General features: G+C 47.4%; 1 pseudogene; it reads right to left on the bottom strand.

Moving 5' to 3' along the window:
• Nucleotides 1-17,277, bottom strand: part of LOC102507523 — a 367,819-nt pseudogene that overhangs the window by 301,738 nt on the left and 48,804 nt on the right.

The following is a 17,277-nucleotide window of genomic DNA, read 5'->3' as shown; positions in this document are numbered from 1 at the left end:
TGGTGCTCTAGCAGATTCCTGCCAGCGTGATGAGCACAGACCATTGGGAGCCAGGGTGGAGCAGGGTGGCCAGGGAGGAGGCTCTTGCAGGGACTCCAGGCAAGAGGTACTGGTGCCTGCAGGTGGGTAGCCATGAGGTGCTGGGAGGGGTCCATAATCTGGATGAGTTTCAAAGGTGTTGCTGGCAGGATTTCCTGGATGGGGGCTGAGAAGAAGGAGTTGGGAATGACTGGAGGTTCTAGCTTGAGTGTCAGGAGAGTGCTGCTGTCATCACTGAGACAGAGAGGCTATGGGGGCAGGTTTCGGGGGCAGGTCCAGAGTTTGGGCCTTGTTAGTTTTGAGATCTGCTAGACACCCAGTGTGTTGTTGGCTGGGCAGACGTAGGTGTCCGGACCTCAGAGGAGAGGTCTGGATGAAGAATAAATCTAGCTGCAGAAAGACCTGGAGATCACCAGGAGAGAGCGTGTGGACACATGGTAGACCATAAGAGGGAGGAAGTATCATCCTGGGGCCACTGGGGCTCCTCCCCCTGCTGAGACATGTATAGATGGATGGCCAGAGCCCAGAGGGCTGCTGCTCTGTAAACAGGTGCAGGATGACAGAAGTTAGTGTTTAACCCAATGCCTTGGGGTGTACAAAATCCTTCCCTGCATTGGAGTCTCCTTGCTGCCAGGTGTGCCAGCTGCTTGGCCTCCCTCCCTTGGTCAGTGTAGCTCGACAGATGGGTCATTTATTCAGTAGCCTTCACTGAGCCCTATGATGTGCCAGGCCCTGGACAGCCTCTGACAATCCTGGGGAAAGTGAGGCAGGTCTGCCCTCCAGGACAGGCCAGGCAAGGGCAGGATTCAGATGGCCAGCTGCAGGGAGATCTGTGACTGCCTCACCATGACCTTGGCTGTTAGGGAGGGTGGGCTATGATACACTGAGGATGGAGGAAATAACCTGGAAATCTCTCAAAAGAAATCCCTTAAGAACTCAAAAATCTCCATGCTACCATATTATCCAAATTATTTCTCATGCAAACTATCTATTCATTAAGGGTCCATGAGGGGATTGAGGTGGGGACCTGAAGAAGTGAATGCTGTGCCCCACAAAGCCACTCAGAGACTCAGGCTGAAAGAGGTTTCACCATCTTGTAAACTCCATCATTTGAAAAAAATATGTGGTCTTCTCAATCCCATGGATCAGAGAAGAGAGAGGTGGGATCACGACACATGTTTTTTTCACTGCTTTATATGTCATTTCTGCTCACTCTTATTGGCTAGCACTGGTCACATGACCCTGCCTAGCTGCAAAGGGTTTGGGAAATGTAGGGGAGCCAATGGAATTCGTGTAAGCATTCATTTCTTTGCCACATTCCCTAAGGTGGCTGTTGTTCCTGGTTCAGGAAGCAATCCCAGAAAGATTAAGTACTCTTACCCAACATTATAGAACACACACTGGAGAGAAACCATATGGATGCTGTGAATGTGGGAAATCATTCTCATTTAAATCAGTCCTTACTGTACATCAGAAAACACATACAAGGGATTAGCCCTATGAATGCTGTGAATGTGGGAAAGCCTTTCTCAGAAAATCAGACCTCATTAAACATCAGAGAACTCACACAAGGGGAAAGCCTTATGAATATAACGAATGTGGGAAATCCTTCTCTGAAAAATCAACTCTCACTAAATATTTGAGAACTCATACAGCTGATAAGCCCTATAAATGTATAATGTGGAAAATGTTTCTGCTACATCTCAGGTTTCACAGAACATCATAGGAGACACACAGGAGAGAAACCTTTTGGATGTAATGAATGTGGGCAAAACTTTCATCAGAAGTCAGCCCTAATTGTTCATGAGAGAACTCACGTAAGATAGAAATCCTATGAATGTAATGAATGTGGAAAATCATTCTGTGTGAAGTCAAAACTCATGCACATCAGAGAACACATTTAAAGAGAAACTCTATAAACATAATAAATGAAGGAAATCACTCCGTGTGAAGTCCAGTGTTTATAGAACATAGAACACAAAATGGAGAGGAAAATCTATTTATATAATGATTTTGAGAACACCTTTGATCTAAAATCAGTTCTTACAATACAGAGCAGAGAACTTATATAGGGGAGAAAATCACATCTGGACATAGAAACATTTTCTACTGAAATTTGGACCATACTGTATATGAGACAACTGAGTGGAGAAAACCTATTGTTGAAGGAATACAGGGCACCTTTTGCCCAAAGCCACACCTTACTAAACATCAGAGAAATCAAATAGGGTAGAAACCTCTATAAGCATTTGCTGAGAAGACTACACACAGGCTAGAGGAAATGCACAAGCTATAGAAAATTATAGGAAAACATTTACTAAGAGGTGATATTTTATTGGATTTGTGTGAAATATTTTAAGTAGCATCTCAGTGGATATCAGATAGTAGTTACTAGAAAAATACTTTTAGGTGAATGGAAGCTTTAAGTTAAACCTAAGATTATCATACATCAGAGATGTTCAATTGCAGTGTCTAGCAATTTAGGAAACGTGGAGAGTGTTTCCATTTTAGCACTTTGCTTTGTTAAAATACAATCTGGACCATTGCCTGGTATACTGTTCCTTTCAACTTAAGGTTTTAGATGTGACCTGGAGCTGGCGGTTGTAAACAATTTGCAGGTTTATTGCTCAGGCATATGTGAAATAAGGAAAGGTTTTTGCAGTGGACCCACCAACAAGAAGACATCCCGATGTCCAGGCAGAGAGAGAGCAATCCTGGTCTTGGTGACATATATAGGACAGGAGACTGCCAGCAGGATTTTTAAAATAATTCTGGGGTAGACTAATTTTGAGTGGCTTGTCCGGAAGTGGTGGATTGAAGGGGCAAGGTAGGTTGCCTTGAATGTAACTTACTAGCTGTAGCGGAAGTGGGTGAGTATAGAACGTAGGTGGTGTCTGCCCTGCCAGTGTCTTACCAGTTTGGCCAGCTGTCATCCTGCTGTGAGTGACTTATTGCACCCAACATTATTTCTCCACATACTTAACACTTCTCACATGAGATACAATGATTTTTTAAAAGCAAAAATTCACGTACAAACATACACATTGTCAAGTACGGAGCTTTAAAAAGCACAAATAGATTCTACTACTCAATAGGCTATAGTAGCTTTCAGCAGACCAGTGCACTCACTAAGGACAACTAGAAAAGCAGTTCACAAAAAGTATATTTAAATGCAACCTGTTGTTGCAAAAGCAGAGAGGGCTGGTATGCTAAAATTCAGGAGGGGAGTGAAAGACAGAAAGTAAACAGGAAAATGTAGCTGTTTTACCTGGGAGCACTTGCCAGTTCTGGCTATAGGGAGGAGCCTGAATATTGAGCTTGGCTCAGGCAGAGGGTTATGACTTGGTGGCAGGGGAGGGGAGATGTAGGGTGCAGGGAGACCAGAAACCAGTGACCAGCAGAACTTTGGCAGTCAAGGCTGGAGTGAAAATTTTTGAAACATGGGAGGCTTCAAACCCATGGCCAGTTTCTCAGGATTTTCAGAAGACTGACACAGGGCAGGAATCTGAAAACCTAAGCTGAAAAACACGATTAGTTTTTCTTCCATTACTGAGGGAAAAATGAATAGAATTCAGGAACTGCCAGCAGGCTGGGCCCTTGGTGAGCACAGCATGCTCTCAGTGACAGCGCAGGGTCAAACCAGAGGTAGACCATACCTTACCAAAACTGCAAACAATTCCTGACTCATATTTAAAATACCTCCCAGAAAGAAAACTCACGGGAACAGATGACTTCACTCCAGTTATTCCAAATATTTAAAGAAATAGTACCAAGCTTTTATAAGCTCTTCCAGAGAAAGGATGAGGGGGGTTTTCCTGTTCATTTTATGAGGCTAGTACAACATTGATACCAAAACCTATAAGATATTTCAGGAAAGTAAATGTACATTTCACTATCTTATGAATTTAGATGCAAATCCTGAAATGAAAAAAAAAATTCCAGCTATATCAGTGGATAACATATCTTGACTAAATGATATTTATTAGAGGAATCAAAGGATGAATTCAATATTTAAAATCACTTGATTTGGCCTTCTATTCCCCTTCCTCTCAGATTCTGCCTTCTCCCTTGCAATTTGTACATTTCTCTCCTGCTTTCCTGTCCTAGAGTGGGAGTCAGAACAGCCCTGACATGGGGGATGAGAAAGGTGTTGAGGTGATGTGCCTCCTTGCATCAAAAGTGCTGAGGGCAGATGGAAGACATGATCAGCATGGCTGAGATGCTGGTAACACTGGGCAGATAAATAAATGTACTGAGGGTGGTGAGAGCCAGCTTTCTCACTGTGGTATCTGTAAACACAGAAGGGGAAAGCTAGAAAACCACCTGAAGTGTTGGATTGGAATGTAATTCAGATTTTAAGTACACAAATCGAATAGTGCTTGTGGTTGTGTTTTTGCATTTGTGTGCTGAGAGGGCATAAACACAATGACACCCCAGTAGCGTTGAGCACACCAGGTGCCAGGTGATTAATTTTAAATACTATCCTCCCACCAATAAAAGACCAGGCCCCTGAAGTGATGGCTTATTGAAAGTCAGAGATGGGGAGAAATACAAGATGATCCTGAATCATCTTAGCTATTAGACAATAAAATGTCAAAGAATTATGGAGACATGTTAAAAGGACAAAAGAACCATCTTGTGCAGCTTCCAATGGCCAAGTCTGAGACAATTTGAACATGAAAACAAATGAACAGCGTCAAAATGCAAGAGATGAAATAGGAATCCATTAATTTGTACTGACATAAATATTTGAATCCATAAACAAAGGAAAGCTTTATACAATGCCAGCTAATAAATGTAGGAGGAACAATGGCAATAGAAAAACACTATCTGGTAGCCATCATACTGGTTGTTGATTCAGTACATAGTTGATGACACAGTCTAGCGTTTGTGGGTAGAGGTTTGATGGACAGGATGTTGGCATAATCTCCAAATATTTCCCCACAAAATACTAAACCACAAAGGTGAAAATGGTGACAACAACATAATCAGATGATCAAAGTTCACTTCACCAGCGGCAGAGCACATCAGTGTGTTGTACCCCTGATGAGATGCACTGAGAAGAGCCAGCATCACTCATGCTGTATTCCTGCTAAGGACGCGTGGCCAGAGTGTGCTCACAAGGAAACATTAGATGAATTCACTTGAAAGGATCTTTCACAGAATGGAAAGTCTATGTTTAAATTGGCAAGGACATGCAAGGAAAAGACTTCCAGATTGAAGGAGGATGAAGATACTTAACAAGAAAACAAAAAGGAAGAATAGAACATTGGCCTAATTCAGAGTGTGTGGGTTCAATGGTAGTGTCTCTTTCCTGACTTGGTTCAGTAAGCAAGTGTTTTTGTTTGTGGAAAATACACACTCCAATATTTAGCAGAAATAGAGTCTCATGTCTGCAGGTTGTTTTCAAATGCTTTAGAGAAAGAGGAAAGTGTGTGAGTGAGTGTAGAGGTAGGAGTGCAAGCAAGTGTGTGAGGGACATGGAGGAAATGCAGTGCACAGTTGGGGAAAAGTGAGTTTTCTGTACACTGCCTGTGACTTAAAGTCTGAAGTCATTTCAAAGTAAATATGTAAACATTTAAGTTAATTGATGTAGCCTAACACATTAGTAGAAAAAGACAAGTGAAGCCTTGTTAGTATCTCAGTAGATGCAGAAAACATTTGAAAAAACTTCACACACCTTCATGATCAGGAAAAAAAAAAAAAAAAACTAAACTAGGAATGAAAGGAAACTTCATTAAAAACAAAACAAACAAAATAAAAATCATACTAAGATAAATACTGGACTGTTTCTTCCTGATATTAATAATGAGAGAAGAAGGCTTGTTACTGCCACTTCTATTCAACATTGGACTGAAAGCTCTAGCTTGGTCAGATCAGTAAGGCCAAAAAGATTTTTAGAAAAGGTGTAAAAACATTTAAGATTGAAATAAAACTCATTTTCAAGTGATATCATTGTATTCATCAAAAAGTCAAAAAATTCTATGGAAGAGATATTAGAAATAAGTTAATTTAGCAACCTGACTATATAAAAATCATATTTTTGTGTATAATCAACAAATAGAAAAATTAAGTGATACCAGGACAATTGTACCCTTTCTGGATTGGGTAGCATGGGCCAGACTTACCCTCCCACCTGACAAAATTGGGTAAAAGAAAACAAAAATAATTATTTTCAAGTCACTGCATTGTGATGGTTACACAGGTATATTTGTTAAATTGTATCAAGTTGTACAATTCAAATATGTGCATTTTAAATACTGTGTTACATTGCTGTTAAATTTATAACAGGCCTAAAACAGTACCAGAAATCTAAAAACTTAAAAAAAAAAGAAAAGAAAAGAAAAAGAAAGAAATCTAAAAACTGCATCACAAAATTGAGAAGTTAAAAGACAAAAAGGACTTTTGATGACTTTGAAGTCTGGTTTCTTCCCAGATTGGTTGATTCAGTGCTCCCCTAATCACCATCCAACAGCTGGTTTTGTTGTTGGAAATTAGCAAGTCTGAATGTAAATAGTATATGCAGATTCAGTGACCACCAACAGCTACGTCAATCTGAAAATGGCAAAGTCAGTCTACAGGACTTAGAGGGCTAAACAAGACTGTTACAGGCACACCTCAGAGTCACTGTGGGCTTCGTTTTGGACCACTGCAATAAAGTAAATATCACAGTAAAATGGGTCATAATTTTTTTGGTTTTCCAGTCATATAAGAAGTTATAATTACACCATAGTTTATAAAGTGTGCCATAGTTTTATGTCTAAAAAAAGTACTTGCCTTAATTAAAAAGATACTCTATTTCTAAAAAATGCTAACCATCATATGAGCATTCAGCAACTTGCAATCTTTTTGTAATGGTAACATCAGGGATCACTGATCACAAATTATCATAACAAGTGAAAAAGTAAGAAATAGTATGAAATATTGTGAGAATTACCAGAGTGTGACACAGACACATGAAGGGAGCATGCTGTTTTCTCCCAGACCCCATCCCCAACCTGAACCCCTAGACCCACAGCCCTCACACTCCCCATCAGTCTTGTCCTCAGGAAGTCCCACCCCTTTCTTTGAGGTGGTTTGGTGCAGTTTAACCATTTCTCTAATTCTGGGCCCTGTGACAACAGCTCCGTTCCTGACAGCCTACTTTATTCGCAAAATCTATGAGAGTCACACTTAATAGGCAAAGTTCCCAGGAACAAAAAGGTAACAGGAAAGATGGAGCTGAACTCCTATTGGTGAGGACATCCCTGAGGGAGAGGGAGGCCTTGAGGCTGGGTGAGGAGGCCACAGAAGTGGGGGTGGGTCAGGGAGGCTCAAGACTCTTCTTTGCCACTGCTTGGAGCTCATCTCATTGAGGTTTTCCAGCTAAAATCTGCAGGCACAAGATTCCCCGTCTGGCCGGACAAGGGCAGATCACCCAGGCCCGCCTACATCCAGGAACTCTGCTCTGGGCACCAGGCTCATATCAGTGGGGTGGGGGATCCCTAGCTACACAGGGCCTGCCTGGTTGTGGCTTGCCTGTGGGTCAGGGCAATTATGGACACGGGTAAGGGGCTGCTGTCCATACAGTTTATTAAGATGCACACAAAGCCTGCCCTGGTCCCACTGTGGAATGTGGATGGCGGGGCTACCGGCCCATCTTGAGCAACACTACCTGCGGTCAGCCCCTCACCTCCCTTCCCAACCTGTGTGTGGCCCCAAACTCATGGCCTGGACAGGGCTGTGGGGAAAAAACACTGCTCTGGAGAATACTTGGGTGTTAAAAGTACCAGAAGCCCCTCCCAATCCCCACCCTGGGCACATGGCAAGGACTGTGCCACCTTCTGTAGCACAGTGATCACAGGCCTGGCTGGGAGTCCTGGGGGATCTAGCCACCTGCTCCTTCCCTGCCAATGCTCAGGCTGGTGAGAAGTCCTGCAGTGATGTTAAAGCAGGCAGATAGCTGGATAAGAGCAGAGAAAGACACAGAAATAATGGCAGATTTGGACAGAAAGGAGGGCCACAGGCCAGATGCAGGAAACCATACATCATATAAGCACCAGGGGTCCCTGGGCAGAGAAAGAAAAGCAGGAACCTCTGGGCTGATAAGTGGTCACAACTTTGGGGGTGATAAGCAACAAAGAAAGGTGGGAAAAGGCAGGAATTTCCAGTGTCCGAATGTAACCTTTTGCACATTATGCCCTCATTTCAATAAAACTAGACTTGCAGATTAGAAGAACTCACCACTGGCCAACACCATGACACTTCCCATCCAGACTAAATAAGGACAAAAATCCCTCCTCCATTTGGGGAGGTGGAGTTGGGATTGAAAAATCAAGGAATATAACCCCAGATCCTTCCCTCCCTAAATAATACACAAACCATTTATTTTTACACCCTATGTAACCAACTTGCCAAAGAAACTCAGGGCAGCCCCTCACCTGAGGCTGCCTGCTCTTCCCCTGGGAGTGTACTATCCATCCTTTAAAAAATTCTCACTTGACTTTTTTAACCACAGTGTCTTGCCTCTGAATTCTTTCTGGGACAGGACAAGAAACTGGAACACCAGTTACATCCATCAGCAACAGAATCTTGCAATATTTTTCCTTTCCAAAGTCTGGCATACTTTGCTTAGTGCACTTCTTCAAGATTCACCCATGTTGTAGGAGGTATCAGAACTTAATTCCTATGTTTCCTTTTTGCATTCCCATTATGTTAATTTTTTTCTTTTTTTTTTTTTAACACCTTTATTGTGGTAGATTCCTGAACAGTAAATGACGCTTACTTCAGATGTACAATTTGATGAATTTTGATAGTTGTATACACCAATGACACCATCACCACAATCAAGAAAGCTAACATTTCCATCACTCCCCAAGAGGAGGAAATTTAAATACCCAGCTTATACCTTCCCACCCACATTACCCGCTGCTAAACCTAAGTTTAGAACTGAATTCCTTTTCAAGGTAGAATAATATTCCACTATATGAGTTCACCACACATGATTCCACCATTCATTGGCAGATGGACACATGCTGTTTGCCCCCTTTAGGCTGTTGAGAATAATGCTACTGTGAACATGGACCCTGGTTACAATTCTTTTGGAAACTTAGCTGTACAAGTGGAATTGCTGGATCAGTTGGTAATTCTGTGTTTAATTTTGGAAGCCCTGCCCCTCCTCACTGCAGCTGAGGCTGTCAGAGGTTACAGGCTGGCATCCAGAAGTAGCACATCAGGCCTTTCCCTCTCCAGTCCCCCTTCCAAGGATTGTGGTGTGTGAGCTTCCCCTGTGCCTAAGGGGCCCATTGGAAGGGAAGACAAGGGAAGAGGAATATGAAGACACCTTGAGTAACTGAGGGTTTTTGTTAAAATTGATGTCAAACTCTAAACTGGGCAGAGAACATTTAAACAGTTCTGAAAAATACCTACTAAATTGGACCAAGTATCCTGAGCTAGGAGAACATTATAATAGGGCCTTGAGAGCAAAGTTCAATGCCATTAAACACAATTAATTTTTTTTTTCATTTGTGGGAAATCAAGTGGGTTTTTCCTTTTGACATTGTAGTCGAAATGCACACATTTTAAACTCAGTCACAGAAACCACTAAGATCCTTGTAGCTTGTGATTCATGCCATTTCTCACAAGGAACTGGAGGAGGCCCTGTGATGGAGAGAACTGAGGGGGCCTGTTCTAACTCCTGTCATGGCCCCAGAGGGCCCTTCAGAGGAGGTGACACTTGGGTGGAACTTTGTCGAAGTCAACCCAGAGGTGAGCTAGTGTAAGAGGTTCCCAGGCAGATAGAAGTGCGCACAAAGAGGCCTGGAGGTGAAAAATAGCTTGATGTGTTTGAAGAGCAGAAGCTATTTCATAGTAAATAGAGCATGATGATTAAGGAGGTTGCATGACCTTTCAGTTTTGATCATAGGCCCCCACTCCTTTCAATTCTTTACCCATTGCTCATAGGTTTGAAAATAAAGTTTAATTTCTGCACTCTTGAGACAAGTTCCATCCTGGTCCTGACTTCCCTGGCCTCCCCCTCTGTCATGACAGTGCACACCCTTCCCATCAGCCGTGCTCACCCCCATGCAGCCCCTGGACATTGATGGTTCTTTTCTCCCCTCTGCCTTCCCTTCTGCCTGGGACACTGGCCTCCGTCTTCTCTACCTGCCTAATTCCCTTCCTGTGTTTGAAAACCCAGGTCCTGCCACCTCCTCCAGGAAACCTCCCAGGTTGAGGGGGTCACCCCCTCGGCACTTCTGCCATTCTCTCTGCAATGGTTGGTTCTTTGTCTTTCTGTCTGAGTGACTGCACACTCTTTCAAGGCAGTAAGCAAGGCTCATTACTCATGTTTGTGTCCCTGTGTTGACCTGGTCAGAGTTAATATCTCCGCTGATGTCTCCCAAACACCTTCTGCACCCCAGGTCCTCCCTCTCGAGCTTTACGCCCACACATCTGCCTTCCTAGTAGATATGTTCATGCAGTTGGCCTCCAGCAGTGGACCTGGGGCCCCAGGTTCACAGCACAACCACCTGGAGCTACCATGCTGCCTGAGGGTGACAATTGCTGTGTCTCTTCTCAACTCGGTCTGAAGTCAGATGAGTGGCTAGAAGTCAACTGTGGTGGGATGGTTCCCACCACTGAGTTGGCAGACACTAAAATCAGGGCTCCTACCCTCTCCCCAGGAATGAGTTGTTAAACACTGACCAGCACACCCTTCCTGGGAGGGCTGGAGGGTTTGTTAACACCCAGATTGCTCGCCCTACACACCCAGAGAGTTCCTGATCTAAGAGGTCTGGGGTAGGGCCTGAGAAATTGCATTTCTAAAAGTTAACAGTGACACGAGGCAGCTGGACTCAGAGTCAGAGCCCTACAGACAAGTTAGCATCACGTCCAAAAGGAAAGCCATCATCTTTCCCTCAACCTGCTCTTTCTGTGTGTTGTGTGTGGGGAATGGCAGCACCATCCACCCAGTTTCCTCTGCCAGAAATCTGGGGATTGTCTCCCTTTTGTCTCCCTCCACTTCTGGGCTAACTGATCACCAGATCCTTAGTGTCACCTCTCCTCAATCTTCCCCCTCTGATTCTTCCCCTTCTCCCCCACCTCAGGGCCTGGGCCCAGCCTCATTCACACTCCCTCCCTCCTGTCTGTTCCTGTGACAGCCTCCCAAGGAGGCACCAGCTTCCCTCCTCACCTGTTCTGGTCCATTCTCCATGTCACTTGGTACCGTGGTCCTGACGAGCTAAGCCATCAATCCCATCATATGATTCCCCATTCATTCCCTTCAGAAGAACTTCTGCCTGGAGGCCTCCCATCATCATTCTTCAGCCCCCACCACCATCAGGGCTGGGCAGCTGTGTGTCCTCTGGGATCCCTGCACCCTCTCCATCCCCATGGCTTATTGAAGTGTATCAGGTTTACAGTGTTGTGTTAGTTCCTGCTGTATAGCACAGTGATTCAGTTATACATGTATATATATTGTTCTTCATATTCTTGTCATTATAGGTTATTAATAGTTACTGGATATAGTTTCCTGTACTATAAAGTGGTCCTTGTTGTTTATCTGTTTTCTGTATAGTCATGTGAACCTGCTAATCCCACACTCCTACTTTAACCCTCCTCACCAACACTTTCATCCTGGTAACCATAGTTTGTTTTCTATGTGTGTGAGACTGTTTCTGTTTTATAAATAAGTCAATGTGTATCATTTTTTTAGATTCCACATACCAGTGAAGTATTTGTCTTTCTCTGCCTGACTTACTTCACTGAATATGATAAACACCATGTCCAACCATGTTCCTGGAAATGACATTACTTCATTCTTTTTTATGGCTGAGTAGTATTTCATTGTGTGCATATATGATGTCTTCCTTATTCACTCATCTGTCAGTGAACATTTAGGTTCCTTCTCTGTCTTGGCTGTCATACATAGTGCTACTGTGAACATTTGGGTGTATGTCTAGGAAACCTAGAGACAGTCATACTAATGGAAGTCAGTCAGACAGACAAGAATACATACTACATGATATAAATGATACAAGGCATCTAAACAAACTGCAAATCTGAGACCACTTTATAATGAAGTCACTGGGAGAAACTGCTCCTCAGGGGGTTACAAGCAAGCTGAGCTACTCCAGCTGAGTAAAGAGCCTCTTGTTCCTGGTGACCTCACCTCTGGTTCTACCAGGACTGGGCCTGGATAAAACCTGACAGCCAGCCTCAGGCTTGGGGAGAGGTATTTAAAGACAGGAACATAATGGAACTAGCAAATGAGATTTTCAAGTCTGTCTGGTGATGACAGCCACCATAAGCCCGTGTGTCCCCAGGTCACTGCATGTCCAACCGAAGTTAAGATGGCAGACAGTTTGACCAGAGAAGTGGACAGTTTCCCTGCCCACAGCACCATGGCAATAAGTGTGCACAGTGGAACCAGACTGCCTTTGCACCCAGGTTCAGCCCTGCTACCTGCATGGCCTTCAGTTGTGAGCTCTGAAATCCAAGCCAGGGCCTAAGACCACTCATTTAGTTTGCTTTGGAAATTAGAAACCCTGAGACTTCAGGGTGCTCTTGCAAATCCCTCCCATTCGGGAGCAGTGTTCTGCTGGTCACACAAAGTATGAGTACTGGCTTAGAAACACACACACACACACACACACACACACACACACACACACACACACACAAAGACAAACACAGACAGAAATGCACCACTATACATTACATAAGGATTATAAGGTAGGATCAGAAGAGGAACAGAAATGGAGGAGGAAGTCAGAGGAAGATAACTTGGGTCGCAGGCAACACCTCCAGGTGACATCACTCTCCAATTTTTTAGGCCTTATTCCACTTGCACCTCAGGACGTCCCTAGAAGTACTTGCTAGAATCATTCCCACTGTGCAGCTGGGGAGACACACGGGCCTGGACACACACCAGGACTTCCCCAGGATGGAGAACAGGTAAGTATGAGGGGTGGAGTCTGGAAGCCAGGGCGTCTCCTCAAAGCTGCATGCAGACCCTCCCCGGCAGCTCTAGAGACGGCGGGGCTGCTATAACTGTGCAAGATGCGGGTTCACGTGGAGAAGGGCGTGAGCAGGCAAGCGGCCCAGAGGGCAGTGTGTGGAGGTGTTGTCTGAGGAGGGGGTTCCAGGAAGTGGACCCCAGGAAGTGACATCACATCCTTCACAGACCCCAACCGAAATGGAACCTGGTTACCAGGCACCCACATTCTAGTGACGGCTCCAGAGCCAGCGCACTTGGCTGGAGACAGTTGAAGACACAGGATGTTCTCCTCTTGTTTCCCGGTCTCCCGGGGCTTCTCCGACAGGAAACCTTGGACTGTGAGGTTCTTCGGTGGCTGTAGGCGTCTGGGGAACCCTCCACCCAGACGCCTGTGGCCTATTTTGCACAGGTCACCTAAGGTAACGCAGGGTGGCCTGGAGAAGGCCAGTGTGGGACCGGCCTCCATTGGGGGCCCTCCCTGGGCAGGCCCGCTTTCCCTCATCTCCATGTCGCTGAAGGGGGACTTGAGAGGAGGTGTCCCCTCTGGGCAGGAATGGCTTGTTGAACACTTGGTAACCTGGTGGTCCTGTCATGGCCGCACCCAAGGACAGGGCTGAGAAGGGGGAAAGAGGACTCCTGAGGGGCATCTTCTCTGTGTCAATGGGAATACAAGGCTCCCACTTTGTCAGCTTTTCTGCCCCTGAAGGAGGTCTGTGCAGACAGTGGTGGATGTGTGTCAGGACTGGAGATTTCTTATGGGTCGGACAACCAGACAGGGTTCTGAGGCTGCTGCCTGGCCTCTGGGCACTGTATTTACAGGACTCAACACACGGGACGGGACAGGACCTGGTCCATGGAGAACCCCGCTCCACATCCCTGCAGGAGGCGGAGGTGCCCCACGACAGCAGCAGAGCCCAGGATGCGCTGAGGGTGAGTGCGAGCAAGGAGACTCCACACCCAGGAAGCCCCGAGCCCCACTGCTGCCCCGCTTCTCCCCTGGGCTGCCTCTTAAGAGAGCTGCTGGCAAAGGGATCTGATGCCCCGTCTCCCCCATCTGCTGTCAAAACCCAGGCCCTTCCTTGGCCAGACGCAAAGTCAGTGCCCACATATGAGTCCAAATCTCAGAAAGAGACTTGGACAGAACTTCAGTATATGTACAGTCAAGGGTGTTTCTGCATTTTTCTACACGTTGTCCTGTTTCTTCTGCATCCCCACGTGTCCACATTAAACTGAAGATCCCGAGCCCACCCACCCCAGGTTCAGCCGCTGTGTTCTCATCCCTAGAATGGGATGTGTGACAGCAGTCACGGGGATGAAGTGGTGCATGCAGGGAGGGGCCGGCACTGCGGTGCTGACACAGGGATCTGAGGCACTGATGCATTTCATCATCGCCCTTCGCCCCTTGTACTGGTGATGCGGAGAACCTTGGATCTGCTCAGGGCTCCCCTGTTCCACCTCAGGCACAAGAGCTTGAGGCTTGAGGATTCGGTCTAATCTCCAGCCCCAAGTGCCTGGGGGTCCCCGGTGCTGCCTCTGATTCACATCTCTCCTCTTCCCACCCCAGGGGGGAGCTGGACCATCAGGGAGCAGGGATGAAGCCTACAGGGCTTGAAGCCTCCAGCGACACAGGCTGGAGAAGCTGGTGGCAAAGCTGGTGCCTGCCGTCCTGAGTGGCCACCCCTCCTATGTGAACACATTTCTGGGCAATTATCGAAATTTTGCCACCGCCCACCAGGTGCTGGACCATCTGTTCCGAAGATGAGCACTCTGTCTTCATGGGACATTGGGGACCTGGCCACCTACCAGCAGTGCCATGAGGCATTGTTCCTCTACCTCCCTAAGCCTCAGTTTCCCCCCTGCACACTGGGGTCAAGAGAGGATCAGGCCCTAGGAGGGTAGGATCAGAGAGAGACCTTCACGGAAGGTGCTCTCTGGGGACCTGTCTCACGACAAGAGCAGCTGGTGGGACTGTGGTTGTGCGAATTTGTCATTGTCCTCCTGCCCAAGAGCTAGCGTCTGCCTCCTGTGTCACTGGGACTTTGGCCTTGGGTGGAACTGTTTTCCCATTTCAAAGGGGATCTGTGACGCCATTAGCTGTCCCTGTCCTGGGAGAGTGAGAGCAGGGATCCCTGGGAGGGACAAGTGGGGTCCCAGGCCCACTCAGATGTGCGCTGTGGGGCCGGGTGGGCTCACTCACTCATTCCTCCAATGGATAGGAAGGGCCCCCAGGGCGAGGGGCTTTTCTAGGAACAACCATCATTTAATGCATCGAGCAGACATCAGCCCTGCCCTCCAGGGCTTCCATTCTCTGGGGTGTCACACTGTCACACTAGACAGCACATCCAGCTAGTGTGCTCGGGACAGTCTATGTGACGCCTTCCTGCTCTCCTCTAGATATGGATGCATCCTCCCTGTTAGGGAAGAGGACGGGGGACCCCTGCACCAGCTGAAACAGTGAGTCTTTTGGATTGAAGCGGGAAGGACTCCTTCCCCAAATAGTGTGTGAAGCTCTGGGCTCTCTGGTTGGTCCAAGGTGGGCGGAATCCAGGATCCCACATATCCAGTGAGTCTGGTTTGAGGGCAAAAGTCCTAGGGCTTCCCCTGGCAAAGAGGAGACGAGACCCAGAGAGCTGTGGATGGGACTGTGGTGCTGTGAGGGGCAGCTGGGAGGTCAGAAGACAGAGTCAACCCCGAAGAAAACCCACAACCATCCCCTCCACATCCCATCCCTGCCCACACTCCCTATGGAAGACACAGAACGCAAGGGGTGGAGAGCATCCTGCCCACCATCTAGTGGAGCCTCAATGGTGGGGACTCAGCTGGTGCTCAGGGGACCCAGTGAGCCTCAGGGGACAGCTGAGCCCATCCTGATGATGCTGAGTGGCAGGGGCAGAAGGAGACCCAGGCAGGGTCCCTGGAGGATTTTGCAGCCAGCAGGTGCAGGAGCTAAAGTCTGTGGAGTGAGTAGGCCCATGGGCAGCCTGGATGGCTGACACAGCCTGTCTGTTCCCTCCTGGCTCAGGCACTGATAGAGCAGCTCCCGTGTCCCTTAGAGGGCAGTGCCCAGAACGCACAGCCTGCCTGTACTCACAGACGTGCCATCCAGTGGGGAGGGGCAGGGAGAGGGACATAGCAGTGTGACAGTTGTGCCTGAAGCGGTGGACAGGTGGTCACGCCATTGAGCCAGGGCTGTCCCTTCAGAAGGCTGGTAGCAGCCCCTCCTCTGTGTCCAAGCCCGCCTCTGCCCACACTACCAGCTGAGATGGGACATGGAGCAGAGCCGGCCTCCGGATGGGCAGCAGCCAAAGGCAAAAAGGCCCAGGACCCCGCAGGGCTACCCTGGGAGCCCAGCATGGTAGGAAAGGCCAAGCCTCTGACCCTGGTGTCCCCCTGACTACCCCCAGGGCCATGTCCCTCCATCCTGGGCACCTGGCTGTTCCAGTACCCAGACGATTTCCACCAGCCTCCAGAATTCCCATAGCCTTAAGACCATTGTCGCTTACGTAGAGCTTCAGCATGCCTGGCTCCGACCTGGAGCAGCAGGCCCACCTCCTCCTGGCACAGCTGGAGCAACTGGAGCTCCCAGAGGCAGACAGTGATGGTGAGCAGGATGCAGGGTAGGGAATCTGGTGGGTGGGGTGGGGAAGGCACTAGACCCCACAGAGCAGAGTCTGGGAAGACTCCCTGGGGGTGGAATCGTGGACTGAGAGTTGACTGAGTAGCAGTGAGGGCTCCCCTGGTTTTGGGAGACACGTGGGAAAGCAGTCCTATTGATGAGAGTTTCCCTTCTTGGAGCTACAGCACCAGCTCCAGAACCCGCTGGGGAAGCCCCTCTGGATGGAGAGCCAGCTCCAGCTCTCCTGCTTGCGACAGCACCAGAGCCAGAGCAGAGGGACGCGCTGTAAGTATCAGTCAGTCTCTGCTGCCTCCCATCGCTTTCAGACCCGGGACGCCCACTTTTCTTGAGGTGTCTGTGATTTACAATTCCGGATTAATCTCAGAGGTAACAACATATTCCTTGCGGCCTGTGTTTGTGTTTTATTGTTAATAGAAACATCAAAGTGCCCTACATGTCTTTGTTTGGATACACTCACTTCTCTGTACCAGGCACACCGGGTGGGGATGTGGACAAGTGAGCCCAGCATGTTCCCAATCTCCTCCTGCAGGTCCTGTGAGGCAGCGGCCTCCTCTCCCTTTGTCTGCGTGGACCCCGGGCCCAGCTCAGTGGCCTCACACACATCATAAACTGCCTGAGACCCGCC

This window comes from Camelus ferus, chromosome 11 (genome assembly GCF_009834535.1).
Source record: "Camelus ferus isolate YT-003-E chromosome 11, BCGSAC_Cfer_1.0, whole genome shotgun sequence".
Taxonomy (NCBI): domain Eukaryota; kingdom Metazoa; phylum Chordata; class Mammalia; order Artiodactyla; family Camelidae; genus Camelus; species Camelus ferus.
The sequence above is the reverse complement of the archived record's forward strand: the minus strand, read 5'-3'. Positions and strand labels throughout refer to the sequence as shown.